The 16,413-nt window shown below is 42.6% G+C and overlaps 1 protein-coding gene and 1 long non-coding RNA gene across 4 annotated transcripts in view; both read left to right on the top strand.

Annotated features, from left to right (window-relative positions):
• The window catches only part of GCNT2 (glucosaminyl (N-acetyl) transferase 2 (I blood group)), a 96,367-nt gene that overhangs the window by 8,467 nt on the left and 71,487 nt on the right, over positions 1 to 16,413 (top strand). The gene's annotated exons all lie outside the window — the stretch shown is intronic.
• Positions 6,454 to 11,246, top strand: LOC132017596 (uncharacterized). The gene is made up of 2 exons (XR_009404343.1): positions 6,454 to 6,572; positions 10,215 to 11,246. It is a non-coding gene; the product is annotated as an uncharacterized LOC132017596 (long non-coding RNA).

Raw genomic sequence — 16,413 nt, forward strand, 5'->3', positions numbered from 1 at the left:
ATGAGTGAGAAAAAGAAACCTGACCACAGGTTTTGGTGGAGACGAGAGGAGAAAGGAATGCAAAGGTGCCTAAGGGGAAAGAGCAGAAGAAGGAAGAGAGCTGGACATAGTGGACCTGGAAGGGCAGACTCCCTGCATCCCATTTTTCTCTTCCCCTGGAGCCAGCCGACAGATCAGCCCCGATGGTCTTCTGTGTCGTCCATGAACCCCTGTGCCCTTGATGGGGGAGGCCTGCTGCGGACGAGGCCACACTAGCGTGAGTCTACCATTATTGGCAATTGGCTAATCTCTTTAATTGCCATGTTTGTAGATATGCGAAGCAGAGGTGCCAAGCTCTTGAGAGAAGCAACTATAGGAGTCAAAGAACAGTAGATCTGAATCATGAGGGTCCTGGGAACCCATGCTTGTGGCCCCAGTGATTTGGCTGGGATCTTGCTATGCCCAGAGGGAATTCATGTTCATGTTCCTCAAACACTTTATGCTTCCAAGAGCCCCTGGGTGTATGGACAGACTTGCAGTGGGGGAGTGGTGTAAGTCGTACTATTAGCTTGAACAGTATCTTTTTCTGTCTGCTAGAAAATACCAGTTTTTCAACTTACAGGAAAGGGAATCCATGAGTGGGGCCCCTATGAGTTCTTTTCAAGGAAATATGGTCTCTTGAGAAGGTGATAAATGGTGTGACACACTTCATCTTTATGCAGCTAGATTAGCAAGGAAATAGTGGGATTAGTTTTGTTTCTCTGGAAAAAATGGGGGCAGGGCAGGGCAGGGGGGAAGTGGTTTGTAACTTTGAATGATCTTATCTGTGCTATACTTTTGTCTGCTTTCCTCTGGTCACTGAATTTGTTCTTGGAGCTTTCTGTGGCTCATACTTTATCCTTACTTTCTTCTTTATCCTTCCTCCCTAAGACTCTTCTTTCCTGGTTCTTTTCCTGGTCCTTTTCATCAAGAGGATGACCTGTGTTATCTTGACAGTTATACCCTCGTAAGACTGAGGTCACCTAGAAGGTCAGTGTCTTTTATGGTTTAAGTTTTGGAATGACATGCTTACTTGCTTAGGATGACTCAGCAGAGCCAAGGACCACTAGAGATCTTGACACTTTTTTGAGTCTTTAAACTCAAGATAATGATAATTTCTGCAAATCAGAAATTGCCCTAAGATGCCGTTTAGTTAATTTATATGCATTTTACATATCCACATATATTACTACCAAAAAGGGTTTGCATCATTAGTGCCGACATATACTAACAAACTTGCTTTGTTAATTAGAGCATATTCCTGATTTCTGAGGAACAATGGGAGACATGACCCTAGATTAATTAAATTAAGATATTAATATTTATATTTAATTAACCTAATGAAGATATTATTAATAATTAATATTCAGAGACAACATTTCTTCCTGTGGTGAGAGGGAGCAAGATACAAAGTAGATTGAAGAGAAAGACAAAGGAAGTGGTAGACCTAACTGAACTAGAGTCAGTGATCAATTAGAATGCTTTTAGACTCAGTGGTCTGTGGAGTGAGTGTGCTGAATATAAATGATCTAAATATCTGTTTACTCTGGAGTCAGTGGGTGCCCTCCTTCTGCTGGTGCGATTTGAAAGCAGACTGTCTTGGCTTTGCCGCCTACACTTAATAACTTTGGGCAAGGTGCCTAATTTCTCTGAGACTGATTCTTTGTCTTTTCTTGAAGATAACATATCTCTTGTGGGCCTGTTGGAAGGATCTGGTATGTTGTAGGCATTCAATGTCCAGAAAGAGGGGAACAGACCAACTTCCTTGATGTTGATTTTTGAGGTTTTGGTGTTACTATTCTAGAATTTCCATGTGTGACTAGAAGAACTCATGCCCATTTGGTTATGAAGGTGTAGGGATAATATTTCGCTAGAAATGGGTATGGGGCCCACGAGGTTACCCCTAGCGGTAGCTTTTTGTGGCCATGTCACATGGGTAGAGCCTTAAGTGGTTGGTTTCTCTTTCCTGTTATTAGGAAGTAGTGTTCTGTGACTAGTTGAAAGCCTCCCACTCTGCCAAGCTTCTGTTGCTCTAGATTGGCCCAAAGACAAATAGTCTCCCTACCCTTGCTGGCTGTCCCCTTGTTCTGGAATGTTCTTTACTCACATTGCCCATTCTGGACATTTGTTAAGATCCAGCTGAAATGTCACCTTCTCAGGTGAAGACTGGAGAAGACTACTCCTTTCCTCTTCCACAGAAGCAGCCGGCTTTCTTCCTTTCCTTCCTTTCTTTCTTCTCTCCTAAATTAACAACTTTGCTGAGGTATAATTTACGTACCTCAAAAGTGAAGCATGTGATTCAGGTGTCTAGTTCACACACCATACAACACCAAATTCACCCATTCTGAACGTACAATTCATTGATTTTTAGTATGTCTGTAGAGTTGTGCAACTATGACCCCCATCTAATTTAGAATATTTTTTTAAGATTACTTATTTATTAATTTGACAGCACACGCACGAGAGAGAGAGTGAGAGTGAGAGAGCACACGCGTGCACACACGTGCACACACACAAGCAGGGGGAGGGGCAGAGGGAGAAGCAGACACCCCACTGAGCAGGGAACCCAATGTGGGGCTCATTCCCTGAAGACAAACACTTAACCAACTGAGCCACCCAGGTGCCGACAAATTTAGGATATGTTTATCACCTCCAAAAGAAACCTCCTGTCCTTTACAGCCACTTTTTATTTCCACACCCAAACCTCACCTTCCTATCTGTATGGATATGCCTTTTCTGGACATTATATATAAATCAAATTATATATATTTTTTCACATCTGGTGCTTTTGCTTTGTGTGATATTCTTGCGGATTATTCACATTCTAGCATGAATCAGTACTTCACTCCTTTACATGGCCGACCTCCTCTTCCATCAAATAGCTGTTAACATCTTGTTTATTGATCCGTTGATAGACTTCTGGGTTATCTCTGCTTTTTGGCCATTAAAAATGCTCCTGTGAACATTCCTGAGCAAGTCTTTGTATAGACACATGTTCTCTTTTCTCCTGGGGGAGATCCCAGAAGTGAAATCGCTGGTCCATGTGGTAACTCCATGTTTCACATTTTGAAGATCTGCCCAGCTGGTTTCCAAAGCAGGTGCTACATTGTACATTCCCACCAGCCGTCTGTGAGGGTCCCATTACTCCCCATCCTCCCCAAGCCTTGTTACTGCCTGCTGTTTTATTTACACCATGGTAGCAGCTGTAAAATTATAGCTGTGCTTTAGATTTGCATTTCTCTAATGAACAACGATGTTACCATCTTTTCACATACTTGCTAGCTTTGGTATTCTCTTCTTCCGAGAGGACAAACTGCCTATTTTACCCTGTTTCTTTGAACCTTAGTATTCTTGCAACCCTGTTTATAGATGAGTTTATAGATGAGAACACCTAGGTATGGAGAATTTGGAGTACTTACCCAAGGACACCCACTTCATAGGCGCCCCAGTCAAGATGATTAAATTTCTTTTGAACGTGGAGTGGATTGAGAGATGAGATTGTCTAACACTGAATTAAGAACCCACTGCATGGCCCAGATGTTAAGGTTTTTGCCTCTTGAATCCTCTGACTAAGCAACGGGCTAAGACTTATTTAAAAAATAAATAAGATGGGGCATCTGGCTGGCTCAGTCGCTGTAGCACGCGACTCTTGATCTCTGTCTGGGTGGTGAGTTCCAGCCCCATGTTGGGTGTAGAGATTGCTTAAGTAAATAAGCTTTAAAGAAAATCTTTTAAAAATAAATAAAGCAGCCCACGTAAACAAGACGCAATTACTGTGACAGAACCATTTTTCTCTGGGTTTATGCAAACCATGATTCCTCCTCTTTTTAAGAAGCAAATGGCTCCGGTTCCCTCCTTTCCGATAAAATAAAATAAAAAATATTTTAGCCCTCATCATTATTGTCCCTGTTCTTTATAAGGAAGGGTTTGTGCTGGAGTCCTCGTTGGTGTTTCTGCAGCTTTTACTTTTTTTGTTCCTTCCCTTTCTCAAGAGGTGCCCCATGGCTGTGGTCTCCATTTGGGGGGGCTATGCACTGGTCTGTGCTAGCTGCGTTAGGACAGCTGGGCCTTAAGGAGGGAGGCTGTTTCAGTGCACCTCAGTGTGCTGCTCCAAATGCTAAGTCTTGGGTTACTGAGCTTGAGAAATTCAGGGCAGTGTCTCACAGGGTTTCGCAACCCTTTCTTTCTTTCTTTTTTTTTTTTCACCTCAGAGGATTCATAAATGTGTCTCCGTGTTTTCTCCTTATTAGGAATGAAGTGAGCCTCAAATTCCTATAATCTCCTCATTCCTGACTAACCTCCTTCGAGCCTTGGTGAAAAATCGTAACAATTTTTACAGAAGGTAAAGTCACCCTGGTAGAATTTTCCACTCGAGTGCCGAGCCGTGCACAGCTGTTTTTAGCCGCTCTGGCAACCTCCTGGGGCCCAGCCCTGCTCTGTGAGACTCCAGTGTCTTCAGTCCCATGAATCAGGCAAAAAAACGAGGCAAAGGATGGGATTTAAGGCTCTCCTTGTTTTCTGCTCTGAAGCCATAAAAGGGAAGTTTAGGACAGGAGGGGAAATGAAATCAAGGACACGGCAGGACTGGGCAGGAACAGACGGACAATGATAGGTCACCATGCATAAAATGTGTGCCCTAAGAGTGGAGACCTTGACTTGGTCTGAAGGTCACAGGGCCCGGCACAGCCGAATGTGTAGTACAGCTAGAAGCAGCTCGGTCTTTTTCCAATGCGGGTGCAGTGCTTTTAGCTTGTTCCTGAACTTTCTCCCTAAGAGCAGCCTCTTCCTTGTTGTGCTCAGTGCTCACTGCTGAGCTTTCCCAGCGGCGTCTGTGTGTGCTGACCGGCTGGCAGGCGGAAGATCAGTCGGTGTTCTGGACCGTACGCCTCTGGCTTAAAGAGCTTTGTCTGTATATATTGGTTGTTGCTCATATTTTTTGCAAGTACCAGACGAATGATTGTTTTCAGTAGATGTCACAGGGTAAAAAACAGTGGGAAAGTATTCCCTTAATATACCATCCCACGTGAGACCCTAGATTTCAGAATCTCAGGGAGCCAACTTTCCATTTGCTGTAAAATGCCAGGAAGAGCTGAATCTGGTAACAAGGCACAGATCTTGAGGCAGCATCATTGTCCTATGTTCGTTCTATAAAATGGGGGATATTTCCACATTCTAGACGGCCCCAACATTGGCAGTTTTGTGGATGTCGATAATGTACCTTTTCTCAAAGATGGAATACTCCAGAACAAATGCTTTCTCCACTTAACACTGATGCTTCATGGATTGAGTCATTTAAGCCTCACAGAAATCCTCTGACTGAAGAGCACCCGGGTGGTGCAGTCAGTTAAGCATCTGACTCTTGGTTTTGGCTCAGGTCACGATCACAGGGTCCTGGAATGGAGCCTCGCGTCAGGGTCCCGCACTCAGCGGAGTCTGCTTGGGATTCTCTGCCCCTCCCCCCACTCTTGCGTGTTGTTCTCTCTCTTTATTAACATATAATGTACTATTTGCTTCAGGGGTACAGGTCTGTGAATCATCAGTCTTACACAGTTCACATCACCCACCATAGCACATACCCTCCCCAATGTCCATGACCCAGCCACCCTAACCCTACCCCTCAACCCCCAGCAACCCTCAGTTTTTCTCTCTCTCTTAAATAACTAAATCTTTTTTTAAAAAAAGGTAAACCTCTGAAGGGGGTAGATATTATCACCTTCACTTTGCAGGTGCAGAAACTGAGACTCCAGAAGGTAAAATGACTTAATTTCTAGGTTTGGGGATGCCTGGGTGGCTCAGTCAGGGAAGCATCTGCCTTTGGCTCCAGATATGATCCCAGGGTCCTGGAATGGAGCCCTGCATGGGGCTCCCTGCTCAGCCGGAAGCCTGCTTCTCCCTCTCCCACTCCCCCTGTTTGTGTTCCCTCTCTCACTGTCAAATAAATAAATAAAGTCTATAAGAAAAACCCTAAAACTCTAGGTTTGTGTGATCTCTGCTTCATTGTCTGTCTAATCCTCCAGGCTGCCCTGCAGAAGTTCCCACAGCTTAAGCAGTGCATATAATGGAAACATGACTCTGGGGGAAAAAAAGAGAGAGAGAGAGAGAAACCCCAAAACAGACTCTTAACTCCTCTTAACTCTAGAGAGCAAACTGATGGTTCCCAGGGGGGCGGGGGATGGGTAGAATGGGTGAAGGGGATTAAGTGGGCACTGGTCCTGATAAGCCCTGAGTAACAGATGGAATTGTTGTATCGCTACATTGTGTCCCTGAAGCTAATACAACACTGGACACGAACTATACTGCAATTAAAATTTAAAACGTTAAAATTTTTTAAAAAAGAAGAAAACATGACTCTGATCTCAGTGAGTTTTGTTTTTTTTTTTTAAGATTTTATTTATTTATTTGACAGAGAGAGATCACAAGTAGAGAGAGAGGAGGAAGCAGGCTCCCTGATGAGCAGAGAGCCTGATGCGGGGCTCGATCCCAAGACCCTGGAATCATGACCTGAGCCGAAGGCAGAGGCTTTAAGCCACTGAGCCACCCAGGCGCCCCTCTCAGTGAGTTTTTAACCTTTTATTTTTAAACTCATTTCAAAATTGTTATACTTACAAGAATAGCATAGAGCTCTACCCTTCATGCGCACATCCCCCCATCCATAACATGTGACCACATTTGCCTTCGCCTTATCTTAGTCTCCCTCTCTCTTTTATAAAATTTTCCTACGTCATTTGTCAATTCCTCCTTGCTGGTTCAAACAGGCTTCCTAACCACAGAGATACTTTCCTATAGGACTAGCACCACCATCGAAAGACACATTACTGCCCACAGACCCTATTCCAGTCTTACTCGTTGTACTAAACACTTCCTTCATAAATTAGGATCTGCTTAACGATCTCAAGCTGCACTCAGCCACCATCCCTCTTTCATCCCCTTGATTTGGAACCACCTCTCAGCCTGTCTGTGTCCTCCAAGCTCTTATCATTTTTGAAGAGTACCATGTGAGTGTTTCCTTGTGATTAGATTCAAGTTCTGCGTTCTGGGCAAAGATACCAGAGATAAGATGCCCCTGCGGGGAACCCTGCACGGTGTATTTCTTCTAGCAGTCCCTGGGGTCAGGTAGACCCTGCCAATTGCTCCACTGTAAAGCTAATCAGTACAATTTTATATTTATTACTAAGTCATTAATGAGTATTTTGTGCGGAGACAGTTTGAGGCTTTTTAGATATACTGTTCTGCATCAAATGGTCACTCCCGGGTTCTACTGTCCACCGATGGTTCTTGCCTGGCTCAGTTATTACCATGTGGTTGCCAAATTGTGATTTTTTTTCTAACTCCCTCCTTTTATGTTTATTAGTTGACAATCATCTATAAGGCTGAGCCTTCTCTTCTTCCCAGGTGTTTGTTTATTTATACCCCTGTGGACACAGATTCCCATTTTACTCAATAAAAGGTTACAATCCATTACAATTTTTACTAATTTTGCTGCTGAAATTGCCTCAGACTCAGCCAGTGGGGCCCCCTTCATGGTGGCTCTGGAATCCCTTCAACGGCCCCCATTATTCTTTGAGCTCGGCCTTCCTAGTACTTAACCCGCCTCCTAGCTAGGAATCAGCCATTTTCTTCAAGGAACCTTGGTTCCATTTCATGGAGAATGATATTTAGAAACCAAGGCCTGGGCACTCAAGAGCATTATTACTTCTATGCCTTCTCATGGCTTAGATCTAGAAAAAATATATATACATATGTGTACACATAATGTCTGCATGTACCCATGACAAACACACACATGTGCGTTCTCAAACACGCAGTCCAAGTCACTCGCACATTCACACACATGCCCATCTATATCTTAGCTTTTCAAATAGATATTAAAACCACAAGTGCACACTGATATCTCCATCAACACAGGGTTGATTCCCTCCACTTCTTTCCCTAGCAGTGAGGGACCCAGCCCCCGCTCACTTCCCTGGATTCACTTACGTGCTTGCCTCCACTCTGTGAATCCAGTCCTTCCCCTTCACCATGCTCAGCTGAAATCCTGCTCCCAGGATCCACCTTCCATGAGCTGTAGCTTTGGCTCCCGGGAAGAGAGAAGGAGTTCCGAATGAATTTTGATATTGTCATAAATGTATTTGTATTGGAAGACAGGTAAATATGTAAATGTATAAAATACAAAGTTAGACTCCAGCTCTACCTGACTTCATGAACTTGGGTGATCTGTTGGGCCCCTCTGATCCTATTTGCTCATCTGTAAAATGGGGATAATAGGTCTTACTTTACAGTGTTGCTGTGAGCATTAACAATGTCCTACCTGAACTAGTGACCCAATACTTGGTACCTGATAAGTATTATCTCAATGTTATCTTTTATTACTGGTGAATGAGTCAGATCCTCAGCAGGAAACAGAGTGCTTAAACTAGGCTAATCAAGGGGCACCTGGGTGGCTCCATGGCTTAAGCCTCTGCCTTTGGCTCAGGTCATGATCTCAGGGTCCTGGGATGGAGGCCCGCATCCAGTTTTCCACTCAGAGGGAAGCCTACTTCCCCCACCCCTGCCTGACTCTCTGCCTACTTGTGATCTCTGTCAAATAAATAAATAAGATTTTTTTTTTTTAAATTAGGCTAATCAAGGGGCGCCTGGGTGACTCAGTGGGTTGAGCCTCGGACTCTTGGTTTTGGCTCAGGTCATGATCTCAGGTCATGAGACTGAACCCTCATTGGGCTCCATGCTCAGCACAGAGTCTGCTTAAGATTCTCTCTCCCTCTTCCTCTGCCCCTCCCCATCCCATGCATGCATATGTTCTCTCACGCTCTCTCTCTCAAATAAATAAATAAAATTTTTTAAATAGGCTAATCAAGAAAGATTTACCAAGAGGACTGTTTTGGAAGGTGTGGGTAGAGTGGAGGGAAACCTTTATTAAAGAGTATGGTAATACCCAGGGCCGGTAATAGTGGAACTATTATTACCATTTTGAGACCTGAAAGAAGGAGTGGTTGGCCCTTCTCAAAGGGCCCCTATGAGAACAACTTCGGTCAAAGGAGGCAGCTCTTGTGATGTGACTGACAAGAAAGGAGCTGCCTCCTTTGACCGAAGCAAACACCTTGAGCCTTCTCTTGTGCCCTCACTGGCAAACCCAACCAGAGTCAGAGCTGCCTGATACACTCCCTATAAGTCAGCCCTCCTGAAGGGTGGAGACCAGAGGGAGGGATCTAAAAGGGTCAGACAAAGGGATGCCTGGCTAGCTCAGTGAGTAGAGCACCTGACTCTTGATCTCAGGCCTGTGAGTTTAAGCTCCATCTTGGGCATAAGGATCACTTAAAATTAAAATCTTTATTTATTTATTTTTAAATTACTATTATTATTTTTTAAGTAGGCTCCATGACCAGTGTGGAGTCCAATGCAAAGCTCGAACTCACAACCCCAAGGTCAAGACCAGACCTGAGATCAAGAGCCAGACATCCAGTCAACCGAGCCACCCAGGCACCCCAAAAATAAAATCTTTAAAAAAAGTAAAAAGGCCGAATGGAAGCTATTCAGCTCCATTTTTCAACGTTGGGGGCAGGGGTATGTTTTGGTCACACTGGTCACTGATTCTGATGGAATTCTTACAGTAGTGTATCAAACCCCCTTCAAATATATCATTCATGAGGATGGCCTCAGACCTAGTCTTCCTGAAAATCAATGCTTAACAAAAAAGAACCTTAGCAGAAATCACCAGGACAGCAAGTATCTGTGGATGGGGAAGGACTGGGAATCCAGGAAGCACGAGGCAGGGTCTGTGCCCCTGGCGTCCCCAAGTCAGATCAGAACAGAGGAAGAAGTACTTTGGGCGTGGGGAATTGTTCTCTGCAGAAAGAGAAGAGAGAGAGGAAGGGTGCACGGGGCCTCTGTTACTCCAGATGATTACCAAGCACCTGGTAATGAGTTCAAGAGCCGGACCTCAGGAACCTAGTTCAGCCTGTACCAGGAATTCCCTAGATCCTTTCTGCTTGTGACCATTCAGAACATACAGAACTGTGGCCACCTGAAGAGGGAAGGGAGAGGTGGAAATCAAGGGATTTCCATGGAAGGGATTGATTTAGAAATCAATCATAATCTGAGCCATAAGGAAAAGATTTGTCCTGACAATTTTTCTGAGCTGTAGAAAAAAAAGAAGCTGGAAGGAAAGGAAAAGAAATTTCATAGTGTTTCTGTCTTAGGTGCTTTCTGAACACCGATGACTGATTGAACTTGACACAGAAAAAAGAAATGCTGGAGAGAAGGAATGCCTGTGTCTCATTGGAAGTGAAGCCAGACCCCCTTTCCTTCTCATGGTCTCTCCATGGAGCCCATCTGGGTTCTGTGCCATTCCTGGGCCTGCCTGATGGGGCCCAGGATGGCACGGTGACTCCCATTCCAGTCCTAGGTCATGCTGAGTGACCCTGGGCTGGGAGGTCCTGGAGTCTCAATGCCTCATTGAGCAGACAGGGGTGATCGCCCCGGATGCCAGCTATCAGCTTTGTCATTCACACCTGCTGCTTGTCCATGCGGCACCTTCTCCAACCACATCAGCTCCTGGTGACATGTGCCATAAGGGCAGGCACTCAGATCTGTGCTGATGAGCACAGAGGGTTTTTGAATGTTTGACCTCCTGTTCTGTTTTCTCTTGACTCCTTTTCTTCTGGACATTACTCACTGGCAGGCAAGAGAGGTGGCCGGTTGGGTCGTGGCCCAAGGTGGCTTGGTGTCAGGAACCAGACTGGAGTCTTTCTTAGCAGTCTGATGGTTTGAGGAAGAAGTGAGTGCACTCTTGAATGTGTCTGCAGAGTATTTGATCACTCTGGATAAAATCCCATAAATATTAGTCATTCCAGGATGCCTGATCTTAACTTACCTAGAAAACTCACCTCGCAGAGTTTACCCAGGAGAAGGACCATGACTCATTTCATTCATTCATTCTTCGTTCATTCATTCATTTGTTTTTGGTGAAGAATTGAATAACATGGGAAAATGCACAGATCAAGAATGTTCACCCACTGAACATACCCAAATAACAACCATCAAGACAAAGAACATGACCCGTCTCCCCATCATTACCCCAATGTCTAAGACCATAATGTCTTATTTATGTCTAATTTATGTCTAATTTATTTATGTGTAATTTATGTCTAATTTATGTCTAAGACCATAAATTACTTTTACCTGTTTTTGTCCTTTAAAATACATGGAAATAAACAGTATGTACTCTTTTACTGTCTGGCTTTTTTTTGCTCAGTGTTATATCTGTAAGATTCGCTTTTTGTGTCGCAAGCAGTTACATTTTTTCATTCCCATCACGGTGTAGAGAGAAGGAGGTGTGGGAGGTGAGGAGGGATGATTTCCCCTCCCCCACACCCCTACCAGGAACATTTAGAGATATCTGAAAATACTTTTGGAAGTCACAATTCACAGTTGGGAGCAAGGGATGCTGCCGGCATGGCACTTAGTGGGTCGAGGCCAGAGAGGCTGCTGGACATCCTACAATGCACAGGGCAGCCCTCACAATAGGCATATTCAACCTCAAATGCCAGTAAATGCCAAGGTTGATGAAAGCTGATGGGCATTTGGGTGTGTTGTGAATATGGCAGCAGTGAATACTGAGCTATATGTCCTTTGATAAACATGGATGCCTTTCTGTTGAGTAAATCCCCGGGAATGGCATTACTAGGTCAGGGTACCTGCCTGTGTTCACCCTTGGGAGACTCTGCATGGTTCCCAGAGTTGTGTCCCTTCACACTTTGACCAGCTACACATGAGGTTCAGGTCCTCCCACATCTGCCCCCAATAATTGTGTATTTTCTGCTTCTTTCTCTCTTTTTTGAGGTTGTTTTTTAATTTTTATTTATTTTAAAAAAGATTTTATTTACTTATTTTAGAGAGAGAGAGCCTGAGAGCAGGGAGAAGAGCGAGGGGGAGAGGGACAAGCAGACTCCATGCTAAGCATAGAACCAGACGTGGGGTAGGATTTTGTGACCTGAGAATGCAACTTGAACCTTGTACTATAAGCAGGAGTCTTAATCGACTGTCTTTTTTTAAAACATTTATTTATTTATTTATTTTTAAAAATAAACTTATAATGTATTTTTATCCCCAGGGGTATAGGTCTATGAATCGCCAGGTTTACACATTTCACAGCACTCATCATAGCACATACCCTCCCCAATGTCCGTAACCCCACCACCCTCTCCCGTCCCCTCTCCCTCCAGCAACCCTCAGTCTGTTTTTTGAGATTGAGTCTTTTATGGTTTGTCTCCCTCCCAATCCCATCTTCGTTCATTTTTTCTTCTCCACCCCCAACCCCCCAACATTGCATCTCCACTTCCTCATATCAGGGAGATCATATGATAGCTGTCTTTCTCCGATTGACTTATTTCGCTAAGCATAATACCCTCTAGTTCCATCCACGTCATCACAAATGGCAAGATTTCATTTCTTTTGATGGCTGCATAGTATTTCATTGTGTATATATACCACATCTTCTTTATCCATTCATCTATTGATGGACATCTAGGTTCTTTCCATAGTTTGGCTATTGTGGACATTGCTGCTATAAACATTTGGGTGCACGTGCCCCTTCGGAGTACCACGTTTGTATCTTTAGGATATATACCCAGTAGTGCAATCGCTGGGTCATAGGGTAGCTCTATTTTCAGTTTTTTGAGGAACCTCCACACTGTTTTCCATCAACAGTGTAGGAGTTGCACCATATTGCATTCCCACCAACAGTGTAGGAAGGTTCCCCTCTCTCCACATCCTCACCAGCATCTGTCATTTCTTGACTTGTTAATTTTAGCCATTCTGACTGGTGTGAGGTGGTATCTCATTGTGGTTTTGATTTGTATTTCCCTGATGCCGAGTGATGTGGAGCAATTTTTCATGTGTCTGTTGGCCATCTGGATGTCCTCTTTGCAGAAATGTCTGTTCATGTCCTCTGCCCATTTCTTGATTGGATTATTTGTTCTTTGGGTATTGAGTTTTCTAAGCTCTTTATAGATTTTGGAAACTAGCCCTTTATCTGATATGTCGTTTGCAAATATCTTCTCCCATTCTGTCAGTTGTCTTTTGGTTTTGTTAACTGTTTCCTTTGCTTTGCAAAAGCTTTTGATCTTGATGAAATCCCAATAGTTCACTTTTGCTCTTGCTTCTGTTGTCTTTGGTGATGTTCCTAGGAAGAATTTGCTATGGTTGAGGTCAAAGAGGTTGCTGCCTGTGTTCTCCTCAAGGATTTTGATGGATTCCTTTCTCACACTGAGGTCCTTCATCCATTTTGAGTCTATTTTTGTGTGTGGTATAAGGAAATAGTCCAATTTCATTTTTCTGCATGTGACTGTCCAATTTTCCCAGCACCATTTGTTGAAGAGACTGTCTTTTTTCCATTGGACATTCCTTCCTGCTTTGTCAAAGATTAGTTGACCATAGAGTTGAGGGTCTATTTCTGGGCTCTCTATTTTGTTCCATTGATCTATGTGTCTGTTTTTGTGCCAGTACCATACTGTCTTGATGATGTCAGCTTTGCAATAGAGCCTGAAGTCTGGAATTGTGATGCCACCAACTTTGGCTTTCTTTTTCAATATTTCTTTGGCTATTCGAGGTCTTTTCTGGTTCCATATAAATTTTAGGATTGTTTGTTCTATTTCTTGAAAAAAAATGGATGGGATTTTGATAGGGATTGCCTTAAATGTGTAGATTGCTTTAGGTAGCATAGACATTTTCACAATATTTGTTCTTCCAATCCATGAGCATGGAACATTTTTCCATTTCTTTGTGTCTTCCTCAATATCTTTCATGATTACTTTATAGTTTTCTGAGTATAGATTCTTTGCCTCTTTGGTTAGGTTTATTCCTATGTATCTTGTGGTTTTGGGTGCAATTATAAATGGGACTGACTCCTTAATTTCTCTTTCTTCTGTCTTGTTGTTAGTGTAAAGAAAGGCAACTGATTTCTGTGCATTGACTTTGTATCCTGACACTTTACTGAATTCCTGAACAAGTTCTAACAGTTTTGGAGTGGAGCCTTTTGGGTTTTCCACATATAGTATCATATCATCTGCAAAGAGTGATAGTTTGACTTCTTCTTTGCCAATTTGGATGTCTTTAATTTCTTTTTGTTGTCTGATTGCTGAGGCTAGGACTTCTAGTACTATGTTGAATAGCAGTGGTGATAACAGACATCCTTGCTGTGTTCCTGACCTTAGCGGAAAAGCTTTCAGTTTTTCTCCATTGAGAATGATATTTGCAGTGTGTTTTTCATAGATGGCTTTGATAATATTGAGGTATGTGCCCTCTATCCCTACACTTTGAAGAGTTTTGATCAGGAAGGGATGCTGCACTTTGTCAAATGCTTTTTCAGCATCTATTGAGAGTATCATATGGTTCTTGTTCTTTCTTTCATTCATGTATTGCATCACATTGATTGATTTACAGATGTTGAACCAACCTTGCAGCCCTGGAATAAATCCCACTTGGTCGTGGTGAATAATCCTTTTAATGTACTATTGGATCCTGTTGGCCAGTATATTGGTGAGAATTTTCACATCTGTGTTCATCAAGGATATTCGTCTTTAATTCTCTTTTTTGATGGAATCCTTGTCTGGTTTTGGGATCAAGGTGATGCTGGCTTCATAAAATGAGTTTGGAAGTTCTCCTTCCATTTCTATTTTTTGGAACAGTTTCAGGAGAATAGGAATTAATTCTTCTTTAAATGTTTGGTAGAATTCCCCTGGGAAGCCATCTGGCCCTAGACTTTTGTTTGTTTGGAGATTTTTGATGACTGTTTCAATCTCCTTACTGGTTATGGGTCTGTTCAGGTTTTCTATTTCTTCCTGGTTCAGTTGTGGTAGTTTATGTGTCTCTAGAAATGTATCCATTTCTTCCAGAATTTGTTGGCATAGAGTTGCTCATAATATGTTCTTGTAATTGTTTGTATTTCTTTGGTGTTGGTTGTGATCTCTCCTCTTTCATTCATGATTTTATTTATTTGGGTCCTTTCTCTTTTCTTTTTGATAAGTCTGGCCAGGGGTTTGTCAATCTTATTAATTCTTTCAAAGAACCAGCTCCTAGTTTCGTTGATTTGTTCTTTTTTTGTTTGTTTGTTTGTTTGTTTCTATTTCATTGATTTCTGCTCTGATCTTTAGGATTTCTCTTCTCCTACTGGGTTTAGGCTTTCTTTGTTGTTCCTTCTCCAGCTCCTTTAGGTGTAGGGTTAGGTTGTGTATTTGAGATCTTTCTTGTTTCTTGAGAAAGGCTGGTACCGCTACATATTTTCTTCTCAGAACTGCCTTTGTTGGGTCCCACAGATTTTGAACCATTGTATTTTCATTATCATTTGTTTCCATGAATTTTTTCAATTCTTTAATTTCCTGGTTGACCCATTCATTTTTTAGAAGGATGCTGTTTAGTCCCCATGTATTTGGGTTCTTTCCAAATTTCCTCCTGTGATTGAGTTCTGGCTTCAGAGCATTGTGGTCTGAAAATGCAGGGAATGATTCCAATCTTTTGATACCAGTTGAGACCTGATTTATGACCCAGGATGTGGTCTATTCTGGAGAATATTCCATGTGCACTAGAGAAGAATGTATATTCTGTTGCTTTAGGATGGAATGCTCTGAATATATCTGTGATGTCCATCTGGTCCAGTGTGTCATTTAAGGCCTTTATTTCCTTGTTGATCTTTTGCTTATATGATCTGTCCATTTCAGTGAGGGGAGTGTTAAAGTCCCCTGCTATTATTGTATTATTATTGATTTATTTCTTTGATTTTGTTATTAATTGGTTTATATAGTTGGCTGCTCCCATGTTAGGGGCATAGATATTTAAAATTGTTAGGTCTTCTTGTTGGACAGACCCTTTGAGTATGATATAGTGTCCTTCCTCATCTCCTATTATAGTCTTTGGCTTAAAATCTAATTGACCTGATGTAAGGATTGCCACCCCAGCTTTCTTCTGATGTCCATTAGCATGGTACATTGTTTTCCACCCCCTCACTTTAAATCTGGAGGTGTCTTCAGGTCTAAAATGAGTTTCTTGTAGGCAGCATATTGATGGATTTTGTTTTTTTATCCATTTGGATACCCTGTGTCTTTTGACAGGGGCATTTAGCCCATTAACATTCAGGGTAACTATTTCAGAGTAAGTGCCATTGTATTGTTTGTAAGGTGGCTGTTACTGTATATTGTCTCTGTTTCTTTCTGATCTGCTACTTTTAGGGTCTCTCTTTGCTTAGAGGACCCTTTTCAATATTTCCTGTAGAGCTGGTTTGGTGTTTGCAAATTCTTTCAGTTTTTTTTTTTTGTCCTGGAAGCTTTTTATCTCTCCTTCTATTTTCAGTGATAGCCTAGCTGGATATAGTATTCTTGGCTGCATGTTTTTCTCAGTTAGTGC

The sequence above is a fragment of the Mustela nigripes genome, chromosome 5, assembly GCF_022355385.1.
Source record: "Mustela nigripes isolate SB6536 chromosome 5, MUSNIG.SB6536, whole genome shotgun sequence".
NCBI lineage: Eukaryota > Metazoa > Chordata > Mammalia > Carnivora > Mustelidae > Mustela > Mustela nigripes.